General features: G+C 32.4%; 1 protein-coding gene across 2 annotated transcripts in view; it reads right to left on the reverse strand.

Moving 5' to 3' along the window:
• LOC125073955 (irregular chiasm C-roughest protein-like) overlaps positions 1 to 24,282 on the reverse strand; it is a 92,993-nt gene that overhangs the window by 66,373 nt on the left and 2,338 nt on the right. The window lies entirely within an intron of this gene.

Consider the following 24,282-nt stretch of genomic DNA (forward strand, 5'->3'; position numbering starts at 1 on the left):
TGCGTGGTATTTACTATTTAATGGTCACGGACACATCTTTATAAGTATGTATCCGTTTATATCCTACAGTGTACACAGATCAAGAAACTCGCTAGAAACGATATTTTAAAACTTATTTATTTACAATGAAAATGTATAGATCGAATTTCAAAATAGTTACTGCACAAATCATTAAATCAATTGGAAAGAAGAAGAAGCAATACTAGTGGAATTTCCCATTTAATCGCAATACTGATTACATAATGAACATTTTAATTCAAATATGTACTAATGTGAAGCCAAAATTTCGCAGTAGTTAGAACAGGTACCCATGCATGTACCAAAAAAATTTTAAGTGCTTAATTAATATTTATAATTCATCTTGTGCTCGATGGCAAAGGAAAAGATGGTAAGGAAACCTATATTTGTCTAATTTCAATGAAATTCTACAACACGTGTATCTTCTAATCCTTATTGGAACAGCGTGAAATAAGATAATAACCTCCTCAAAGGGAGAGGCTTTAGCCACGTGGAACATTGAAAGTCTGTTACTGTAATAATGCAGCTATAACTAAACTCGACTTTGGTATTTTCTATTTTTCTCAACGGAGACCAAGGAAATTCAAAACACCTATTGTAATGATTACAGATTAATTCAATTCAGGATTCGAACCCGTCACCAAAGAAACATTACGTGTTATGTTTTTAATTTATTAATTATTGACAAAAGAGTAACTACTGAGTTTATCACCAGTTCTGTTCGATATAATCTACTTCTATTTCTAACTCATGGTAGTTTTTTTATTTTGACTAATAATTTATATATTATTTATAATATATGATCCTTCTATGTTCTATGACCAAACGAGAAATCTATTTGATTGGCTCATACATCTAGCAAGAAACCCGATTACACATATCAATGATATCTTGCTAAGCTGGTTTATTTGTAAGACCTACTGGAGCGGATATATTATGTTCAAACATCTAAGAAAGAGTTTCCTCATAAAGCATAACCTATTTGTTAACCGTTATGGCGTTTGAAATATCATTTTACAGAATTTAATGTTCATGAATCGTTGATTTCAACCAATTATTTTCGGTTCAGCCCCGAGTTTTCATGTACTTAATATGTGCTTAATATTCGTTACGGATTCAGTGGTGATGGAAAACATAGTCAAGATGTATAAGAAACAATAATACCGCGTAAGTACGCACTAAGAGGATATTTAGAAGCTGCTCAAAGACTTAACTTTTCCGTCATAAACTCTACCATAATTCCAAAAGCAGACAAAATTGGTAAAGTGATATCGGACAATAATAATTTATAAAATACATTAGTCAAAACTTAAACAAATATCTTCAAGGAATACAACTGGAACACATAACTCAAAACTGTGGAAATATATAAAATAATACCAGAAGACTTAACAATCTATATCAAACAAAATGTTACGGGTCTAGAGTCCGATTACAATTTGTAGTCATCAGTGATCTTCTTCTTGGAATAAAACATACAAACAAATAAAAAAAAACGGAAATCAAAAAAATAATAGATAAACCAAAGGCTAACGCTGGGTAACGCGTTTGCGGACATTTGATTATTTAAAGGAAAAAAAAGGGTCACCACTACCCATTGACATTAACGCTGTAAGAAATGTTAGCCATAATTTACATCACCAATGCGTCATCAACCTTGGGAACTAAGATCTTTATCCCTTGTGCCTGTAATTACACTGGCTCACTTATCCTTCGAACCGGAACACAACAATACTGAGTATTGCTGCTTGGCGGTAGAATATATAACAAGTGGGTGGTATCTACACAGATGGGCTTGCATAAAGCCCTACCATCAAGTAAAGTAATTATCCTTTATGACAGCAATATAAGGCATTATTTTTTACTGTTTGTTATTAGAACAGCTGGCGAGAGAGTAAAAATAAGCATTCACGCCATAAACATTACACAATCGTGAATTTCCCGCCATAATTTTCCGTCGAAACATATTTCCGTCGCTAAAGCGGTACACACGCGACACCAAAGACGCATCGTGGCGACATTAACGCGGCACAATTCGTGCGAATTGCACATTAGTGTCATTTGCGCGTTTTAAACTTAATGGAGCTCCGTCTGTCTTATCTAGTTATTTGTTTCGGTTCATGAAGTTGATTGTAGTTGAATTTTATGACCTGAACGCCTAGAAAGTTTTGTTATAGCGAGCCTTGTAAGGAAATTTTAGTACAGTTTTGATAGTTAAGGCTGTACAGTGAATATCGTCGCATGCTTAGCGTTAATCGTTGCTGGTACTAATTATAGTGTTACTGCAGTTTGTAACGAGACGAGTAAATATTTTGTATTTTGTTTGTTTTTGTTGAACTTATTTGTATATAGCTTCGCTCGGTCATTGCCCTTTACGCCATTTGCAATTGCCATTTGCCATTTCCCAACTAATTTTTGCGACGATTGCCTTTTTTAACACAGTGGAACCCTTCAGATAGATACCCGGACCCCTGACCCGGATTCACAATCATAGAGGCTGCGGTATCGTGTTGATATACCGCATTCGCAGCCTCTTCTGTGCCGTGCTCCGCTCATGGCTCGCTCATGTCACGAGACCACCTTCACCCTCTCCTCAGAGGGTGAAGGTGGTCTCGTGGTCTCGCTATAAATCTTTCTACGAGTTTGAAATACAACTCCTAATATAGAATGATAAAAAATAATTTTATAATATTTTATCTAATTTCTGTTATCCTCAAAGGATATCAAGAAAGATATTATGTTTTTATGCTGTAGGTAGGCGGACGGGCAAATAATCCCAATGCTGATGATGGTAAGTGGTCACCACCCATAGATATTGCCACTTTAGGAAATATTAACAATTCTTTACATTTTCAAAGCGCCACCAACACAACACCACATCTTGTGCCTGTAGTTTCACTAGCTCACTCAGCCTTCAAACCGGAAAACAACAATACTGAGTTTTGCTGCTTGGAGGTAGAATATCTGATGAGTGGGTAGTATCCATCCTAGCTAGATATCTATAACACTACTATGCCTTCCTAGAGAAAGTCAGTCATTGAGCTGTGTTATTGCTGTCACCTTAGCGATTTCACCAATACTTTATGCAAATAGATAAAAGCGATTAAAAATAATCTGTCTTTTTTTTAATTATCGTATATTTATATTGACACCAGGTGCACCAATCAGAGCGGATTATACGCTCAGATTTGACAGGTGCCCAATTAATTAACCTAATTTATTTTTCTCATCGCTTAATGATGTAACTGTAAGTTTAATAGTTAAACGAGTTATCACGTTGATTTATTTTAAAAGCAATACGTACTTAACAATTTCATGGTATGCTTGGAACTAAAAAAAACTTTACTTATTTCGTTTCCAAGTCACATCGGGCAAAAAGTCGAAACATCTGGGAAAAGGTGGACTTTGCAAACCTGTTATAGTCCGAGTAAGTACGCAAGTACGCTTCATACAGGTAATAGATAAAGGCATATACGCAATTTTCTTCTAAGAGAATCCCTTCTTTAATACAACAGCATAAAGTTCAATTTTATCTGAACCTGTTTGCGTTCGCGTGGCTGTCTAGCGAATCGCTAAGATGAAAAAGGTCGTAAAATTTTTAATCGACGGAGAATATTCAACCTTAACTTAGTGTATTAAGGTGGTTTATTGATTGTACGTGATTTTGTGTAGTAAATTATGTACTGTTTTGCGACATTTTAACCCATCACTTGTTACCAGTTTTGCTTAGGGTGCGTTAAACTTTACGTGAATGAAAAAACTTGTCTAGTGTATTTTTTTTTATAAAATCTTTATTTGTAATGAAGATGAACTGAATTTAAACTTGGAATAATGAAACAGCATTGCTTTTTGCGTAGCTCTTTATAACTTGGAATATTAGTACAGAACATAAATTTTCATGTATTTAAAACAATTATGCACATATCCACCATATGGTAAGTATTTGCTTTCGTATATAAGCACTTGCTTTATAAGACATATCAACTGCTTCACATTATCACTAATGTCTATCAGAGATATAATATCCAGTTACACTGGTTCACATCACATTTAAAGAATATACAGACTGCTGTATACTCTTTAAATGGGAAGTGAACCAGTACGACCAAATATCAAGATTATATATTGATAAAGTCTTGATATTTGGTGTGGATTGACGTGGATCAAAACCTAATAAGAATACAAGTAAAGTTTGCTGTTATACAAGCCATAAAACAAAATTGTACTAGAAGATAGATGATCGTCAAGGTAGCAGGTATCAAGTGAGTGATTCATTCTAATTCCTGCTGCCTACAAGTCGACGCGTGCAGGCTCGCGATGTCACTTAAATAAAATAATAATAAATATCTTTGAATGCGTTGATAACTTTACATATTATTTAATGCATTGGAAATATACAATATCTCATATCTAATACAAACAAACTCAATTACAGCTTGTGCTAAAATATATTAAGACACGTGCGATAAAAAAAAAAAATCTTTATATATATGAATTGTCAACGTCGCGCGTATGATGTGAATTTTAAATAAAAGAGTAGTTTACGCCACCCTGTACAGCACTCTCCTCAATTGGTTTTTAGCGAATTACATTTTTATATTAAAAGGTATAGGTGGCGTTTTTGCTACATTTTATCTTATCATTGATTTATTATAGAAACTTTCATGTGAATATTAATTATTATCAACTTTAAAGGCCTCGTCGGTCTATTAGCTAATTTATATAACTGTCATGCCTGGGTTCAATATAAAAAAGTTTTTATCATATGGTAGTATTATGTTGTATTATGTTATGTTACATACATATATATATGTTCATTTATGGAATCATTTCATACACTCTAGACTCAATCAACCTTTAATCTGCACAGCGATACGAATTGTTGTTTACATGTAGAGTTACTAATATGTCAACCACATATTAGTAAGCTAGACCAGGACCCAGACGAAGAAAAATTCTAATAGGTTTCTTATTAATTTGATAGTTATAGTTATTTCATTATAAATTATTCACATATATTTTTTTAATGACTCTTCATTTTTTATTAATTCCTTCCGTTTACTTTAAGCTTGCCTGGAAGAGATCGCTGTCTTGGCGATAAGGCTGTTTGTACATCTTCCTTGTCAGTATTTTTTTTTTCTGCAATAAAGAGCTTTTGTAATTTACGTCAACAAATCCTCTAATATCCTAACTCACTTTACAAAGTATCACAGTAACACATCTTGAGAATCAATTGACATATTGTGTCCCCATAAAATAAGACAAAGTTTTACTGGAATCAACTTTATCCTATAGATTATAATGTATCTTCAAATTGGTCTAATTGTTATTTAAAAACAACATATTCAACAAACACATTGATTCTACGAAATTGAAAAAAAAAATACGAAATTTATTTCGGAGATTATATTTAGCACCCTGTATAGCAAAAGCTAACAAATGTACGACATGCATTTTACATTAGCATGGATTTATTACTAGCAATAACTTACACGTTCATTAAATATTTTGCAGTGATGAATTTTATATTTATTTAAGCTAATCAAATATTATATAAAGGCTTACGTTTAGCATCATATTTATAACAACATGCATTTTAAATAAACGTTTTATTATGATCGGTGTTGCCAATGTATGACTTACTTATCTTGGTTGGCTTGATTTATCAATTCAATAGTAATTTATAAATGTATAACAGAATAAAGTAATTAGCTAGAAAGTAGCTAGTTAAGAAATAAATAGGAAAAACTATCACCATCAAAAGTCTTAAGTATTCAGTTGTGCATTTTATATAAGTCATGTCCCTTATATTAGACCAGTTTCTATGCTACCTTAATTTTTAAGTTTATTTTTCAATATATTGAAATGAATTGAATGTATGTTTGACTAGCTGCGGAGTGTGGAATACAGAAGCGAAGTACGATCGCTTAGCTTCCAGTTGACAGTTGTCTGTCTGTCTTCTAACATACTGACAGGAACAAGCTTTCGTCGATTGTCCTTATTATCAAAATAATCTATTAAATGCATAGTTGTTTTGTCTCTTTCAAGATTGCTCAATTTCGGGAGATCAGTATGAATGAGTATTTTGTCAATACGCCTCCAGTCTCGTCAATCTGTCAAGTCTGTCAAATGCATCCGAAGTTTTTATGACTTACATCAGAAAAAAATGACAAAAAACGGAACCAATAAATCTAATCCGTGTTTGATTAAGGCATAAATAAAGGAATTAGTTCTTCAAAACTTTGAAAGAGACTTTTATTTTATGACAAGCTGTTTCACTAAGAATTTTATGACAAGTTTTATATCTATAAATCTAAGATGCCGTTTTTTGATTTAATTCCATGAAGATACGGTATGAGAGGGTACTTTGGAAATTTTTTCAAGGTTTTAACCTTGAAAAAAACTTCATCTTCATATATTAAGCAAAATTTTCATAGCTAACATAACGGTATCTCTGAAAATACCCCATAAATTATCTTAAAAAGTTCATACACTATACACTTATTAACTTAACTTAAACGCTTATACTTAGAACTAGAAAGCAGCAGTTAGTACAAAATATTACCGTTTGCCAGTAAAACATTTGGTAAGTTTTTAGAATACAAACAACCCTGTCATAACTTTTATCAAACATCAACTACAAATTAGGTTCAAAATACGTTCATTTTACTGGAATACCTTCTGTGTAGGGGATAAGTGGATTCTCGCAAAGGACAACATTCCAAGACTACAGAAATGCCGAGAATTGCAGATACGGGTGCATGTTTTTTTATTATATTATTCATTTTTTGTATTGTATTACATTTTTTTTTTCATACTAATGAAATAAAGACCAATCGGCTAACAACCTAAAGAGAAAGAGGTACTGAACAGATTTTCCATACGTGTGTATATAAGAGCCGAGATGGCCCAGTGGTCAGAACGCGTGCATCTTAACCGATGATTTCGGGTTCAAACTCAGGCAGGCACCACTGAATTTTCGTGTGCTTAATTTGTGTTTATAATTCATCTCGTGCTCGGCGGTGAAGGAAAACATCGCGAGGAAACCTGCATGTGTCTAATTTCAACGAAATTCTGCCACATGTGTATTCCGCCAACCCGCATAGGAGCAGCGTGGTGGAATATGCTCCAAACCTTCTCCTCAAAGCGAGAGGAGGCCTTTAGCCCAGCAGTGGGAAAATTTAAAGGCTGCTAATGCTAAAATGCTAATGTGTATATAAAGGTAAATACTCTTTTAAAAGAGCATTAAACTAATACACCAGTGCAAAGTGCATTAAAAACAAAATGCATATTATATAATGTGAATAAAAAAATAATGAAAGTATTAGTAAAGATAAAATTCAATTAATTAATCTGCCAAACGTTATAAAATAAGCCGTTTGTATTTTCATTTCGTGGGCATCACAAAGTCATCCCGCCTTCACGTTAGACTTACACAATAAAAGCTTTAGGTATATGCGCGGGTGCATATGTAGGCATGAGCGAAACTCATGTCACACGGCCTGAATTCCTAATGAAAGCTCAATAGTTAGGGAGTTAAGTCATGTTTATGCTGGGAACGTAAAAATAAAAACGGCATATATCACATGAAGCTTTAGTGCAATTTTTGCATTAATTAAATTTCATACCTATTTATATTTATTAACAACAACTAAATAGTGTCATGCAAATATGTACATGGTCGGTGGAAAGAGGAGATATACTTGAAAACATGATCAATGTTAATTAATCTGATTAAACAAATTTGTAAGTGCTATTGTATCACGACAAAGAGATAATTAGGCGTACAGCTCCTGTTGCGAGGGATCATAACATTAACAGTAAAAACGTAATTGATATATTATACCTATATATATATATATAAAACTACGACAAATAAACATTTGATTCTACCCGAACAAATTACCATAGTGCTTGAGCAGTTGATGACGATGAATGAAACAGTATAGTTAAAAATTCAATCTAATAGAGTAATATCCGGTTAGAAGGACCAATTTTTTTTCTCTTTAATTTATATAAATTAAAGGTTTTAACAATGTAATATACAATGATAATAACTGCACAGTTGGAATAATATTTATAAGATGTATATAAAAGAGATAAAATCCACCATTATATTGTTTGGGTACTCGCAATGAAGAATCTAAGTATAATCGCATTAGATATAAATTAGTTAAATTTTAATATTGTTAGTGTTCCAGCCATATAAAACTTTACTCCGCTTAATAGTAAACATGGGTACATAAAACTTAAATGAAGCGCTCTCGTAAAATTATTATGACATGCCATTTAAGTTTATTACCTAACGTTTTGGTTAAAACGATAAAATTGATTTCTCGCACCGCAAAAACTGTGTCGATCGTAAATTATGTTTTATATGTATGTATGTATATATATATATATACATATATATGAGTTTTTTTCTACGTTGTTATACCAGAATGGGAGGTAAAACCATAACTCTTTTATACTGGCAATAAACGTCGAATTTTCCCTTCAAACTATCTATTGAGATAAAAAAATAAAAATATGTGTACAGTGGTATTTTTTGGGCTCCCCGTAAATATGTGGAGCGGCTACTTTTAAACAAGATTTTTTATCATTCAAGTTAATATGTACAATGATGATATCCTCTTGATCGATTTCGATGCTTGAACACTTTCCGGTTATGATGGCAAATTTTACACGATTGTTATAAGTCCAATAAGGCCAAGGGCCAACAGCTTTTCGTGAATAGGGTAATAATTTATGTTTATGGATTACCCTCTACATTCAGACAAACAAATATAACAATTTTAAAGAAGTAGGTATAGATTCTATTATCAAACAGACTATTTGTCAAACGTACCTAATAATAATATCAACAATAGTATCAACGATAATAAAGTATCAACAATCACATTCAAAGTGAAATTTTACCTGGTTACGAAAGTACCAAAAAAAATTATTGATGTCAACTGTCATAACAAAACAATCGTTATTACGAGTAATTTTTTTAATCAGCTTAATGCTTTGGATTTGAACAATAGTACGAATATAAGTCTACGAGTCGCCATGTGACAATTACTATTTGATTGATCGATAAATTCAGATGTACGACAAGTAATAATCTATACCTACACATTGAAGTAGACTAATAACAAACCACACTTGCAAACGAAAAGCTTAAGACTCAACTGCTATTAATCTGTTCAATCGCAAAGAGTTCGCTCTGAATTGAAGACTATTTGAAGATTGGGTTTGAAATCCGGTTAAAACTAGTTTTATTAGGTAATTATGGTTAATTTGATTTTCCAGACCATTTTCTCTTGAATGAAAGTACTGTGATAAAACTTGAATTACATGTCTCGAAGAAATTCAAAGAAGACTATATCTGCTAATATACAATTATAGTTAAATTATCGTGGCGAATTTAAATAATTAATCAGAGCTTTTTAACCAGTAGCTTTGTAAGATCTTCCTCATTCAGTTATTTAGTTTGAATAAGTTATATTTATGACTGCCTCTTTGCTCTAGTGATTAATTTACAAGACTGTTGATCCCGAGATTCTAGGTTCGTCTCCTATGTTGGGCCAATACAAAACTACTATGTTTTTCTAACGTAAATACATTTAAAATGTGTATACGAGACTCTGAAGGCATCGAGGGCCGTAATTGTTTCCACACCTGAACGCTTTCCATTCGTATCGGTATGCCATCTCATCGGATGAAGCGAGTTCATCTGTTTGTGCACAACTTGTGGACTTTAATAAGTCCTGTGGAGTTGACGAGTCTCTTGAAAATGGCCACCAATTTTTTAAATTTATCAGGAAGACATCATCAAATTTATGTTTTTTCCACAGACTAAACGCTACCGTTTTTATAGGATTTATTATCTAATCGGATCAAACTTGTGCAACTCCATTCTACAGGACATATTATCGAATATGTCCTGTGATTAACCAGTCTCTTGAAAATGGACACTAATCTCTTCTCTGGTCTCTTTAAAATCTAACAGGAAGTCATCACCATATTAATTTTTTCTTCTCTTTCCAGCAATTAAATAGCAAAAAACATGTACATAAATACAATACGTATAGTTGAAAATATATAACAGATTTGTGTTGAAAGCCTCCCGTTTGGCGTCTAGTTCCTGCTCGTAAAAATTTCGTAGGCGTTGAGCCATACAAATAGTTCGGTATACTTTGATTACGTCACACCACTATATAATAAATCACTCGACAATTTGGGTTTTTGGGATAAACAATTATGGTTTAATGGAATACGTCTTAATACTATTTCTATTTAAGTTTTCCTTTATTGCTTTATATTATATTACTAACGGGCTCGGGGGCGTTCACCGTGAAATTAATGAAAATACGGACGTTATCTTAAAAAAAACGATTATAACACACGAACCCTAAAGCTGTAATGGTTCTGTGTGTAAAACACCTGATTTGGAGTTTATATTATACATATAATATATGTTTTATTCAATTTATTTATGAAGCTAAACGATTACGTTGTATAATAATATGAATAAGTCCATCAGTAAAAAATAACGGTTTCGTTTGAGTAAAATATTCCTTCAATCTATGTTTAACGATAACAAAAGAATAATAAATTATTTATTTACGTGAGAAATTACTGGAAGCTTTCACTAAGTTATTGTTACTTTCATTTATTACCTACTTATGACCGAAACTACAATTTCAGAGGCACAATTAAATACCTTTTTAGGAGTTACCACAACAGTGCCGTTTCAATTACTTTTATTGTTGTGGCTTTAACGTTATTGCTTGTTACGAGTACTTAAGTATATTTTTGTTAGGTATTTTCATAACGGGGACTTCGTATAGAGAATACTATTTGTTTTTTTTTTTGTAATATTATGACCTACTGCTGGCAATTGTTTTTTTTTTAAACTGTTTGGAACGTAACGCTGTTCGTCATGTTCGTAGTTTTGAAATACTTGCATAAATAATAGTCTGAATTTGAAATAATTTCGATTACAATTCATGGTGTACGTGAGTACATCCACTGGGCTATCCACGATCGTAATAATTTAGATTGGCGTTTTGGTGTCAGTGTAATAATGTGTCCAATAAAATTCTGCCACATTTGTCCTCCTACCTTGGAGCAGGGGAAAATAAGCTCCAAGAATTTCACCATCAAAGAAAAGGTGTCAGGACCTTAGCCTGGCGTGGGATATTTGGAGACTGTTACTGTCTTTTTTACTTTATGCCAAATGTTAAAGTTAATGTTTAAATGCGCCAGATTATCATCAGTAGTACCTAAATGTTATCCTCTAGCTACCAGAATTATATTCATTGTAACATTTTACATAATTTAATTGAATATTTATGTATGTCAGTGGTTTGATGGGACAAAGGTTTTGCATTTAAAACATCCGGTAACGTACAAATTGCATTCCCATTAAAATTCTCATTTGCAAATCCAGAAATAAAGCTTTTAAACACTAAACGGAATATGTTACAAAATGGTTACGCCTACATACTTCAAAGGTATTCAGATAAGCGTGGGCGAACTAGATGCTTACAAATAAGCTGACCGAGTTTCGGCGTAGAGGTTTTTCTTACAAATCTTCCTAAATATAGCGGTTGTAATAAATGCTTTTTTAAACACAAATCTATTTTCCGTTTTGTTGTTGCATAATATTTGTAAAGAAGAAATCGGTTCTACTGGCATCCGCGGTTTTATTCGTTTATGAGGGAATGGCTGGGGGGGGGGATTGTTTTGTAGGGTGTCCTGTTTTTGTTAATGACAACGTGTATGTCGTTGCATAGTAACGTGCCAACAAACTTATTTTTACATTTTTATAAATGTTAGTTAGGATCTTTTCTGTTGTATCTAGAGCCAAGCTATTATGTGCTGAATGTTTTAAAAAAGTGAACTGATACAACTGAAATCTATTAATGCATGTAATTAAATAGAAATAAATATGAATAAGTTCAGAAGAATAGTTTTGACGGCCGGGTTTGGCCGGGTTTGGCGGGTTTTCAAATAGCCCCACCAAAAAATATAGGCCGAGTTAAAAATTACCTATTATAAATATTTTGAAATATTATTTCTATAATCTTTCGCTGATATCATCACCGAAACATCTACCACAAAGGTAACTAATGATGTTACAGCAGGTACATTAATTAGAAGTCAAATTTGAGTCATTGTGTTATTGACATACTAATCCGTAATCTGTAGGCCAGGCACAATTGAAAGCCAATAAATAATTGAATCGGATTGATCCATATATCATTACTCTATTCTTGCAAACATAATTATCAATTGCTATACAAAGCTTATTGTAAAATATAATAGGAAACTGTTCGGTTTGATTAAAATTAAAAATAATTTTCCGATATTGTTTTCATAAAAATATTTAAGAGTCGAGATGACCCAGTTAAATCGAGTGAATTGTAATATAGATAAAGACTAAGGGTTCAAAGCCAGGCAAGCAAGCCTAAATTTTTATGTGCTCAATAATTCGAATTTACAATTCATCTCTACGCTCAACGATGAAGGAAAACATCGGTAATCTCCATCAGTCGGAGGAAATTTTGCCGTGTGTGTATCCACAGAACATTATTAGAGCAGCACGGTAGAATAAACTCCAAATCTTCTTCACAAAAGGAGGGAAGGTCTTAGCCCAGATGTGGGACATTTGCAGGCTGTTAAAGTCTCTTATGTACTAGCAAAATCAGGCGGATTAACTCATTGTCAAGCTAGCGCCATCTGTCGATTATTACAGCATAGATACATTTTCTACGCACTTATATTTACTACTGCCCTGACGCAGGCATCGACGCAGACGATGTGGAGCAACGATAGGACAACGAAACCACCGGACATGACAACCACCAGACAGGACATACCACTGGGTCCACAGGACCCTGATCCACTGGGTCAGAAACACATGACACGGTAGGTACGCGGTACCGTTGAGCACATGCCCGGGCAAGGCAATGCCTCGAGGCCCGTACCCCACTTTGCCTAGGCCAAGCAGGAAGAACCCCCTTCTTTTCTACGTAAATATACATTTTTGATCGATGAAACAGTAGCCTATTAATTGCAAACGGGTGTAGCAATATGCGTTTTTAGAATGATATTATTCTGGCTTTAAGTTAAACATTTTTGATTTTGCGACTGATTGTCACGGTTAATATATCACGATGACGATAAAACTGGATTCGTCTAAGAGTTTTATAAAAATATGTTTGGTTTATTGATGGGTTCAATTCTTGCCAACATTCAAAGTATTCATTATTAGCGCAGTAAATATTTATAGCATATTGTCGGACGCAAGTATAACAAAACATATGTAAATTGTACATGAAATAGTTCAAACTTATTCCTGAGTAAAAATTTCTATACATCATGTTTTAAGAGCATTGGTAATACTTTAAAACTCCCACGAGAAGTTTATTTTAAAAACCAGCACATGTTTTCATATCAACTAGAAGTTCTTCGAATAAAACTTCCTAACTTGAACTTAAGTTATTACATGCCAAGTTATACTTAACATATGAATACACTATGCTATCTTTTTTTTTCTATATGCTAATTTTATTTAATACTCGCTTTTGAATTTAACAAAAAAGTTATCGTTGTAGCCTAAGTTCATCCTTATTACATCAGCTATCTGCTTTTTTTATGGCATTAGTTGGCGGACGAGCATATGGGCCACCTGATGGTAAGTGGTCACTACCGCCCATAGACAAAGGCGCTGTAAAAATATTAACCATTCCTTCACCTATGCGCCACCAACCTCGGGGACTAAGATGTTATGTCCCTTGTGCCTGTGATTACACTGGCTCACTCACAAACTAGCCAGTTAAACTGTCGTTAAAATCTGTGCAGCTGTTCTAGAGATTAGCCGGAACAAACAGACAGACAGACAAACAGACAAAAATTGTAAAAAATGTTATTTTGGTATATACACCGTGTACACATACAAATGCATTTAGTAAAAAGCGGTTATTTTAATATTACAAAAAGACACTCCAATTTTATTATATGTATAGATAGTTTAGAAGATATAATAAAACTGTTATTATATTTTAAGGACAAAGAATATATGACAATATAAATAATTAGGAATATCAGATTTAGGAAACGAAAGGAAAAATTAAATTGTTTGTTATACAAACAAGAGTAAAGAATTTAACAAAAAAGAGTCAGTTGAAAAATGTTTCAATAACAATTTGCTTCATTAAAGTTACTTTTTCAGTTTTTATTAAATTCTGGTTCCGTTTGAATTACTTCCATTGTGTCATCCGATTTTGTAAAAGTAAAGTAATACCCTGTAATTGTTTCACTACTAGGGGTATTGTCTCTGGTTCTTTAAAGAGAAGCATTGGACATTATACTACCAGGTTATTCCAATGCGGATAGGTGAATACACATGTGGCAGAATTTCGTTGAAATTAGACTTTTTCAGGTTTCTTCACCATGTATTCCTTCACCGCCGAGCACGATATGAATTATAAACACAAATCAAGGACATGGAAATTCAGTAATACTTATCTGGGTTTAAGGGTACAATCATCGGTTAATAATTCTGTCCAAATTCCAAATAAAGTTACGTTCCTATCAAGTTCTTTAAATTATATTCAAATCGACAAATATTAACCAATTAAAAGACTTTAAATTCGTAACGATTTTGAGGCGATTAGGACTTCAAAATATATACCATACAATTGAGAAGGAAACTGTCTGATAAATAATAAAAAAAGTCTCTAATACAATGGCAATATTATACAAGTTCGTAACATAAAATAGCGATTGGATTATTTTATGTACCAAGGGTTAACTCAACATACGCTTGCGATTCTCCGAACAATCTGGAATTTCTTTTACGACGTTGAGAAAAATTAAACCATTGCTCACATCGTCTTGATACTAAAGGGAGTTTTTTTTTAGTGTTATTCCTTCTCTTATTTACATCACTTTTAATGTATTACAGTTATTTAAGCAATGACATCTTAACCATACTTTAGAAGATATTTTTGTACTAAATATCCTAAAATGTTAAGCTTTATGTTGAAACTATTGGTTGAAATGATGTTTTGTTTTAGATGTTTGTCTTAAAAAAGTTCCATAGTTGATTGGGTTATCCTTCTTTTTCTCTACTGACAAAAATATTATTTTAATTTTATTAAAAAGAAATTGGCAGACTTGAAGAAATGTTAATCATCCATAACAACATTTCGAAGGAAAATATTATGTCCATTGAACTTGTAGTTATACTGGCTGAAGGGGGAATGCCCCTTCAAATACAACAATATTAAGTATTGCTATATGTAAACATTATTTTGATATAATGTTAGTTTACCTACTGATTGTGAGTTTTAGTATATAGTAAGATATTGTTTATTCTTTTTAAGAACATGGACAGAATTGTATGTTATGGAAGAGCGGGTCCTTCTGTCACGAGTATTATACTATACTCACTAGAGGGTCCCAACCTTTATTTGCTATGTACAACTTGATAAAGAATAAACTATTTTTCATTTTCATTTCATTTCATGCTGTGTGTGTGAGTGGGTGTGATGGGTAGAGGGTACTTATGCCGACGGGCTTGTGCAAAGTATGTTATTTAAGTACTGTAATTTGACATTGCATTCTTGGATTATTCTTCTATTACCCGAACTAATGTGATAGGTAAGCTTCTCTTTTACATTTTCAGCCAAACTACGTGTTTTCCAAAAGTTGTTCTACATTTAATAGGTTTTTAATTGAAAAGGAGATTTTGTTCTGTGCTGTAATTTTATATGACATTTATGAAATCATCTTTTCTCTGATTAATGTTTGCAACCGATGGACGTCCATTGATCTTATAGGTCACTTTATAGGTATTTCATATTTGACAAAGCTTCTCTAGTCCTTAAACAGTAATAAAGAGATAAATATCTAAACCTTAAAAGCGAATGTGTGAGTCTGCAGAAACAAATGAACATAAAAAAATTTAACCGACTTAATCCTATAATTTATTACTTTCAGCAGTGAATAAGGCTTAAAATCGCATGCTCTTCCAACCTGAGTAATGGCTCTGATAAGTACAGGTTGCATTTAAAGAAGCAATTTATACCGTGATAAGGAATACGCGTTCTGCAAGTTTGCTTCAATGAGAACAATAGTAAATAAGAAAATGTTAACAACATTGATTTATAGTTCCTTATTCGATAATTATTACTTCCGTGTGCTGTATCGATGCATCCATTTTTTGAAATTTTATTTGTTCTCACGTTTTCCATGAATTTTTTCGAATAAAGATGTTCTAAATTTAACATTGAAAATCAATCGATATTTTTATAAATACTTTTTATTTAGATCTTCCCACTGTAAGGAATAGCAATCGTAAGGCATCGCTAATGCATCATCAACCATAGGAACTAATATTTTATTTTTTGTTTGTAGTTACACAGCCAGTATAACTGCAGACAAAAAATAAGATCCAAACTTCTAACCGGAGCACAGAAATACTAAATATAATTGAATTGTTTGGCAGTTAAATATTTGATAAGTAGATTAAACTTACTTAGACAGGCATGTAACGATGTCACTGAAAATAATAATGATAAAACAACTGAAGCTAATTTAACAAATCGAAAATTATTCTTAAAGACTTATCTAAGTTATAAAACAAATATATAACGTAATGTTGTCTTAGATTTTCGCGATTATTACACATTGAAATAAAACTAGTTTTTAACGGATTTAATCGCGTATATTCGCGGACTGACTGAGTCTGCCCGTGACCACGAACACTGCAAAGTGCTCGAAACGTCGGGATGTTAAAATAATTATTATACGCGATTAAATCCGTTAAAAACTAGTTTTATTTCAAATACATAACGTCTTAGTCTTACGCGTAAAACAGTTCCAATAAAGCATTAGAATGAACTCGAAAGGACTACATCGACACCAAACAGGAAGCATTGCAAGATTTATCCAATATCAGAGTTTTATACCATTAATAAATCTAAAGGAACGTATGAGACATTCTAAGCAACTTGCATCTCCAGAGGAAATAGCAATGTCGACGTTCTTATTTGAACTAGTGACGTATAACACCAACGCGGAAGAAAATGTAAAGTTTTATTTTATAAAACTAGATCAGACTGTTAAAATGATATCGATACACTCCGTATCGGAGTGAGACAGTTTTTTCTTTTAGCTCGCTTCATAAATGCCATTATTTCGAAATTAAATCGAATTATTACTAGAATAAGGCCTATATTACTTTGGGATATAGAAGATAAGCTTTTTGGAAAATGTGAATGATTAAATTATTAAAATCAGGTAAGTAGTTTCAATGCGAAAAAAATTCAAAAGTTTTTAGATAAAAAAAAAAAATTAAAAAAACAAAATCTTTCTGAAATAAAGATTCAGAGCTTATTCCACCACTCCTTTTCAACGAACCAATGAACATTGCCAGATTTATATCATTACAGGACAGTCGTGTTCAGTAACGAATACCTACTTAAAATTATAAAACTCGACTAGTTGAAAATAGTGAATGGCGATATCGACACGGAGGACTTTGTTCGTCATCAGTAAAAGAAAAAATGGTAACTGAATTTCTGATTAAAGTCCTGTAATTAGTGAAAGCCTTATTGAATTTTAAAGCTGAATAGAAAGCAGAAGCAAGATAAAGTTCAATCATGATCCTTACCCTTTCTTTGAATCTATCTTCCAGAATATTTGATCCACAATTATATGATTTTCGATGTAACTCACTCATCCATGTTAAGCTGTATTACATAATGAGGAGATATAATTTTTTGTATTATGTTACACTTGGTGGTACGGCTTTGTGCCAGCCCGTCTGGGTAGGTACCACCCACTCATCAACAGTACTCAGTATTGTTGTTTTGCAGTTTGAAAGGTGAGTGAGCCAGTACAGGCTCAAGGGACGTAACATCTTAGTTCCCAAGGTTGGTGGCGCATTGTTGATGTAAGAAATGGTTAATATTTCTTACTTTACACTGTTTATGGGCGGTGGTGACCACTTACCATCAGGTGGCCCATTTGCTCGTCCGCCTACCGATATCATAAAAAAAAATTTTAGTGAAAAACCTACTTAACAAATATCCAAAATATTATGTATCTGAATATGTAACGAGTTTTGGAGAATGTTTTAGTTTATATAATCTAAAGGTTTTGTTTGCAAATAAAGATTTATGAAAAAAAATAGTGCTTACAGTCAAGTTTTTATTTGGTGGTAATTTTTAACAAATCACGATATTTACTTGAGACTTGTTTAAAGTTCTCTTGTATGTCATTTACATGTGTAAATAGGTGTAGTTTAATATTAAAGTAAAAGATTTAAACATATGTCTATTTGTGCCCAATTCTAATTATATGGTTTATCTTATTATTTATTATATAATAGTTTAAGAAATGTATTGTATTTCTTATTTTTAATTATTATGCTTATGTTTAATTCATTTTTTCAATAATTACATTGTGTAATATGATGCATGGTGAGACTACCTGTAAGTAGTAGAAATTTTGCCTTGATAATTTTTAAATGTAATTTTTTATTTTTTATTTTGGATGTGATATTGTATGTACATAACAATATTTTGAAGTAAAATATTTTGTATGAGTCGAGATGGCCCAGTGGTTAGAACGCGTGCATCTTAACCGATGATTTCGGGTTCAAACCCAGGCAGGCACCACTGAAATTTCATGTGCTTAATTTGTGTTTATAATTTATCTCGTGCTCGGCGGTGAAGGAAAACATCGTGAGGAAACCTTCATGTGTCTAATTTCAAACGAAATTCTGCCACATGTGTATTCCGCCAACCCGCATTGGAGCAGCGTGGTGGAATATGCTCCAAACCTTCTCCTCAAAGGAGAGGAGGCCTTTATCCCAGCAGTGGGACATTTACGGGTTGCTAATGCTAATGCTAATGCTTGTATGTACTGTTGGTTGTCCTAATGAAAATAAAAAAAAAGACGCTTTTAAAAATAAATTTTAGACGATACTCATTATGGGTATAAAATTTTTGAGCATTAATAAGAGTTAGAGAGATATATTATTATATTTTATATAGTATATTTGTTTTCATCTTAAAATTAATAGACACGTCTGTTTTGAATGAATGAATTAATTAATTTATAGCCAGTGTCGGGAAGATTGTGATTTAAGTTATAACCTAAATCTATTTAAGCGTTAAAAAGTTTAAGCTACTACTGTAGTATATCTTAAGATATATTAATCAAAGAAAGAATTGTCTATAGTTCATACAGCAGAGTTATTAGCAAATCGCATGATATATACGAATCAAATATTTGGTTATTTTTATCCTTTCTTCAATTAAAATTGGATATAGGTATGTAATTTAATCAGTGGAAAACACCACTGTCTTTCTGAGTATCCTTTCCACCTGAGTCAGTGATTATTCGTAGAATCTACGTTCCAAACCCGTGCACGGTTACACCTAAACAAATCAACAATAGTGCTATTAAATAGTCTACTCTGAATTCAGAATATTTTGATTTTGGCTGTTCACATATATAAAAATTAATACAATAATAAAACAAGATTCTATATTGCATTCTAAGAAATAAAATTCAATATAATCACATCAAATACAGTTCTAATATACACAATATGTAGACAAAACTGTTCCATCATCACGACACTCGACGCCCTGTGAATGAAACCACGATTGTAAGTTGAGAACTTTCCTACAATAAAAATAACGAGCGCACAGTGATCTCAAGTCAAGAAAAAAAGGTTACCTTTGATGTTTAGCTACTAAGCGTTCTCGATTCATTTTCATCTCGAATTTAACTCGTTTTGTATGTATAAGGTGAGCGCTTACTAAGTTGGTTTTAATTTCTATTAATCTTACAGGTCATAATAGCGGATTAAATGAAATCGCAATGCTTATAAAAAAAACATTATGTCTATTTTATAGATTAAATTCTTAATATTCATAATTGTTGTTATAAGTAAAACAAAGCATCCATTGATTTTAAATATAAATATCAAGGAAAAATTGAGTTATTATCTAAATTGTAAAAGAGTCGTATTTTTAAAATAAATTATAATTGACAATTGTTTTATTTATAATAAAATAAATAAGTTGTCAGTTTTATTAATATAGTTCAAAATTATTTATTTTCTTATTCGTTTTATTTGTTAACTATAATACGAATACAGTTAATAAATAAACAGTCTTAACGTTTATTCAAAAATGGAAACAATCAAAATGAGATTTAAAGTGAGAAAAAATCGAGTGCAACCGTTAGTACCGTTGTGTATTAAAAAGTTGGAACGAGTTTAGGGAACCCTGACTGGGTATAATTGACCAACAGGTGTGGTTAGGTTAGCTACCGTTGTTTATTTTGTTCGCCCAAGGGCAGGGATCGGGTTACGTATAAAAAGTTTTGATAAGGCCAGTTTCACATTGACAACTTATTGAGATACATATTTCTTTAACGATTAATTAGTTACATATATCAAATTTGTTATATGCTAGTTTAATAGGCACAAGGGATACACCATCTTAGTTTCCAAGGTTGGTGGTGCATTGACGATTTGATGGATTGTTAATTTTTCTGACAGTGCCAGTTTCTATGGGCATTGGTCACCACTTTCCCTCGGGCACTATTTATCCGCCGACCTATCTATTAAAGGAAAAAATCTTTTTCTGTTATTGTGCACGATATTTGATGTAGTTAGAAGACATAAGAAAAATCCTCAAAGCGTATTAATATGGGAGTTTCTTGCTTTTATCGACGCTTCTTATATTTGACCTTGAAGATTTACGCGGTATAAACGTTGAATTTTAAACGCAAAGCACACCCAAAGTGTAACGTTACAAGCTAATAATATTTTCAATCTGTATATACCGTTTAATGGCTAGTAATTTTAATAAAAATCGACATATTTCTGTTTAAGATACAACATAAAGTATCGATTGTCTGGAAGAGATGGCTAATTAACCATAAGTCCGCCCATTGTACACACATATAATAATTGGTTATATTTTTGTTTGTGGTGTACAATACAGTATATTAACATTAAACATACAGACATATACAACATAAATATAATACTATAAAGTAATATCACGTAGCAATTTAGAGGTCACAATATTTTATTTCAAAGTACTTCTGTACTTGTATAATAATGTTTCGTCTGTGACACGCCTTAATAACCAATAAGGTTTTATAATAAACTTCGATTGTAACCAAAATTAAACATTTTAATAAACATAATGTTTGATCCATATTATTACACTTTAAAATGTAATTTAAATAATCTCTTGTAAACGGTACCGAAAGCGTATAAATTATAGATCTAATAACAGACCAGAAGTGCCTTATTTTGTAAATAATTTGATACCTCACTCAATTAGTTTAGATGAGATTTTCCTTGATGTTATATAGGAACTGATTACGGCCATATTAAGAACAGGCTTTTGTATGTATTTCACAATCAATATACATAAACATACTTTGACAAGTCGTTGAACATTTTAAGAAGAAGTATAATTGTAAGTCAAATTAAATATAGCAGAATTACAAAAGGCCATTAAATATAATTTATCTTGCTAACATATAAAATTCACTATACAAGTTAATTGAGTTGAGTTAATATTTACAATATTTAGGATAATAGTGCTAAATAGTTTTAGTATACAATTTAAAAAAAAAAAACTTACTTTATATACGATATATGCTTTTCGGCGGTAGAATATCTGATGTGTTACCTACCCAGACGGGCTGGCACAAAGCCCCACCACCAAGTATGTTCTTGTTACCAACAAAATTTTATGAAAATAACTACAATCATAAATTAAACTATAACGACCTCCGTGGTCGAGTAGTGTGTACACTTGTCCCGGTTTCGATTCCTGGCCCAGTCGAGCTACTTACATTGTGATCAGAGTAATGTATGTGATTTTGTCCAATATTTATTTAAACTGACACCCAGAAAATGTCGTTTTGAAAAACGTTTTTAGTTTATTGCAACACGCTGCAACAATGCGAGTTAATCGATACACATGAAGCATCTTTTCATTTGACACAACCCTCACGATGTTCACCTTCAGCTTCAAGCACGTGAAGAATTACAAACAAAATTAAATTCATGTAAATTCAATGGCTTCCCGGATTTGAACCACGTACGTCTCTGAATACACAATGAAATCATATTTGATACATCTAACAATGTGTCGGGAGTTAATAACGAGAACAAGGATATGACCCAACCCTTTTTTTATGAAAAATGAGCCAAAATAAAAATCTTCATAGTAATGTAAAAAAATCTGTGGACACGTACACACAATATGTTACGGAAATCGTGTTTTTCGTTCCCAAAAATTATATAATAAAACAATAGCCTAATAATGGCGTCACGTAAGAACTACAGTATATAATTCGGAGCAGTTTTCCCTTTACGTGCAATCTTTTACGCGTATTATTCTTTTATTTTTGACGGGAGTATTTTAGATCATCTCTTTTGATATATAGCAAGAGCAGATACATTTAAATGAGCCACATAGTATTACTTAACTGTATTAAGCATTTCATTCAATCGCCAATTCACTGTAAATGGACATATACATTTTTGTATAATACTATATACAGCCTAGATGGCCCGGTGGTTACAATACGTGCATCCTAACCGATGATTGTTGATAACGGGTTCAAAACCATTACCTTAATTTGCGATCGGCGGTGAAGGAAAGCATTGTGATCTAAAAAAAAGTATTGTGTCTAATTTCAATGAATTAGTGCTATATGTGTATCCCAAACGGCGAGGAGGCCTAGCAGTGAGACATTCACAGGATGTTACATTTTTCTTCAACAAACAATCACATCTATAGTCTATCTGACTAGGTAAGAGCTCTGATCTATTATGAACTACAAAAGTTACTACCAAGTTCTGAAGATATCTTATTTTTAGTTCTCAATTATATCAGGTCAATTCAACGTTGTTTATTCGCCTTTAGTCCTATGATTGGGATAAGCAATAAATCATTAAACATGTTATGATTATATTGGCTCATGTTTTTTTTTTATACCGGATCACATTCCAAGCCAATGCTGTTTGGCAGTTGACTCAACGGCAAGTGGGTGTACCTACACGACTAGTAAGAGATCTGAATCTAATTATATTTTATGAGATTATTACACATAAAATTAGCTCAGGAATGCGGTTTCGATTGCGATGTAACTTGTAAAATATCCTACTTATTGGAAGTAGGATATTACTTTAAGCCGAGATGGCCCAGCACAACAACACGAGATTCTTTACCGAAGGTTGCGGGTTCAAGCCGAGAGAAAAGCACCGCTGATTTATTTTTCTTAAGTTTTGTTTATTAATACTCTAAATCTTACTCTCGAGGGTAATTAGCCCAGCTGTGGGAAATTAACAGGCTATATCTTTCACTTAACATTTAATTACATAAATATTATGTTATTACAAAAGTTCTTCAATAAACAAATTTCTCTTTGACTATATATTTATAATCTGCTAATTAATTATTATAAGAATCGAGATGACCCAGTGGTTAGAACGCATGCGTCTTAACCTATGATTTCGGGTTCAAGCCCAGGCAAGCACCACCGAATTTTCATGTGCTTAATTTGTATTTATTCATCTCGTGCGAGGCGGTGAGAGATAAAAAGCGGGAGTGTCTAATTTTAACCAAATTCTGTTTTAACATGTGTATTCCACTGTGTGCGTGTCGAATATTCTCCAAACCTTCTCCCCGAAGGGAGAGGAGGCCTTAGCCCAGCAGTGGGAAATTTACAGGCTGTTAATGTAAAATATGTTATGTGATTAATAATTCCATTTAGACATGGATATGACGTCTGTTCATTAAATAATATCAACACTAATATTATTGTTTAGTCGAAATTTAAGACGCTTGTTATAAAGCTTTTTCTTTTGTTCAAGACTCACGTAATTACTGACTGACAGGTTTCGCTTCCCTTGTTATATCTATATTTAGTCATCGTAAATAAATTTATAATAAGGATCGTAAGATATATGTATTGATTTCTTATCGCGTCTAATAATACTGAAATACTTCGATATCATAAAACTTCCAACGATAAAGTTCTATGCGCGTCAAGAAAGATCTAAAGATTTCCCGTTTGTAATACAAAAACCTTATAAGATCTGATCAAGTGTTTTTATTTTAGGCCCTAATTCTGAAGACCTTCGTCTTTGTGGTAAAAAAAAAACGGTTCTAAATTATACCGTGGCCGATACGAGCATTATAATTTTCTTTT

This window comes from Vanessa atalanta, chromosome 26 (genome assembly GCF_905147765.1).
Source record: "Vanessa atalanta chromosome 26, ilVanAtal1.2, whole genome shotgun sequence".
Classification (NCBI taxonomy): Eukaryota; Metazoa; Arthropoda; class Insecta; order Lepidoptera; family Nymphalidae; genus Vanessa; species Vanessa atalanta.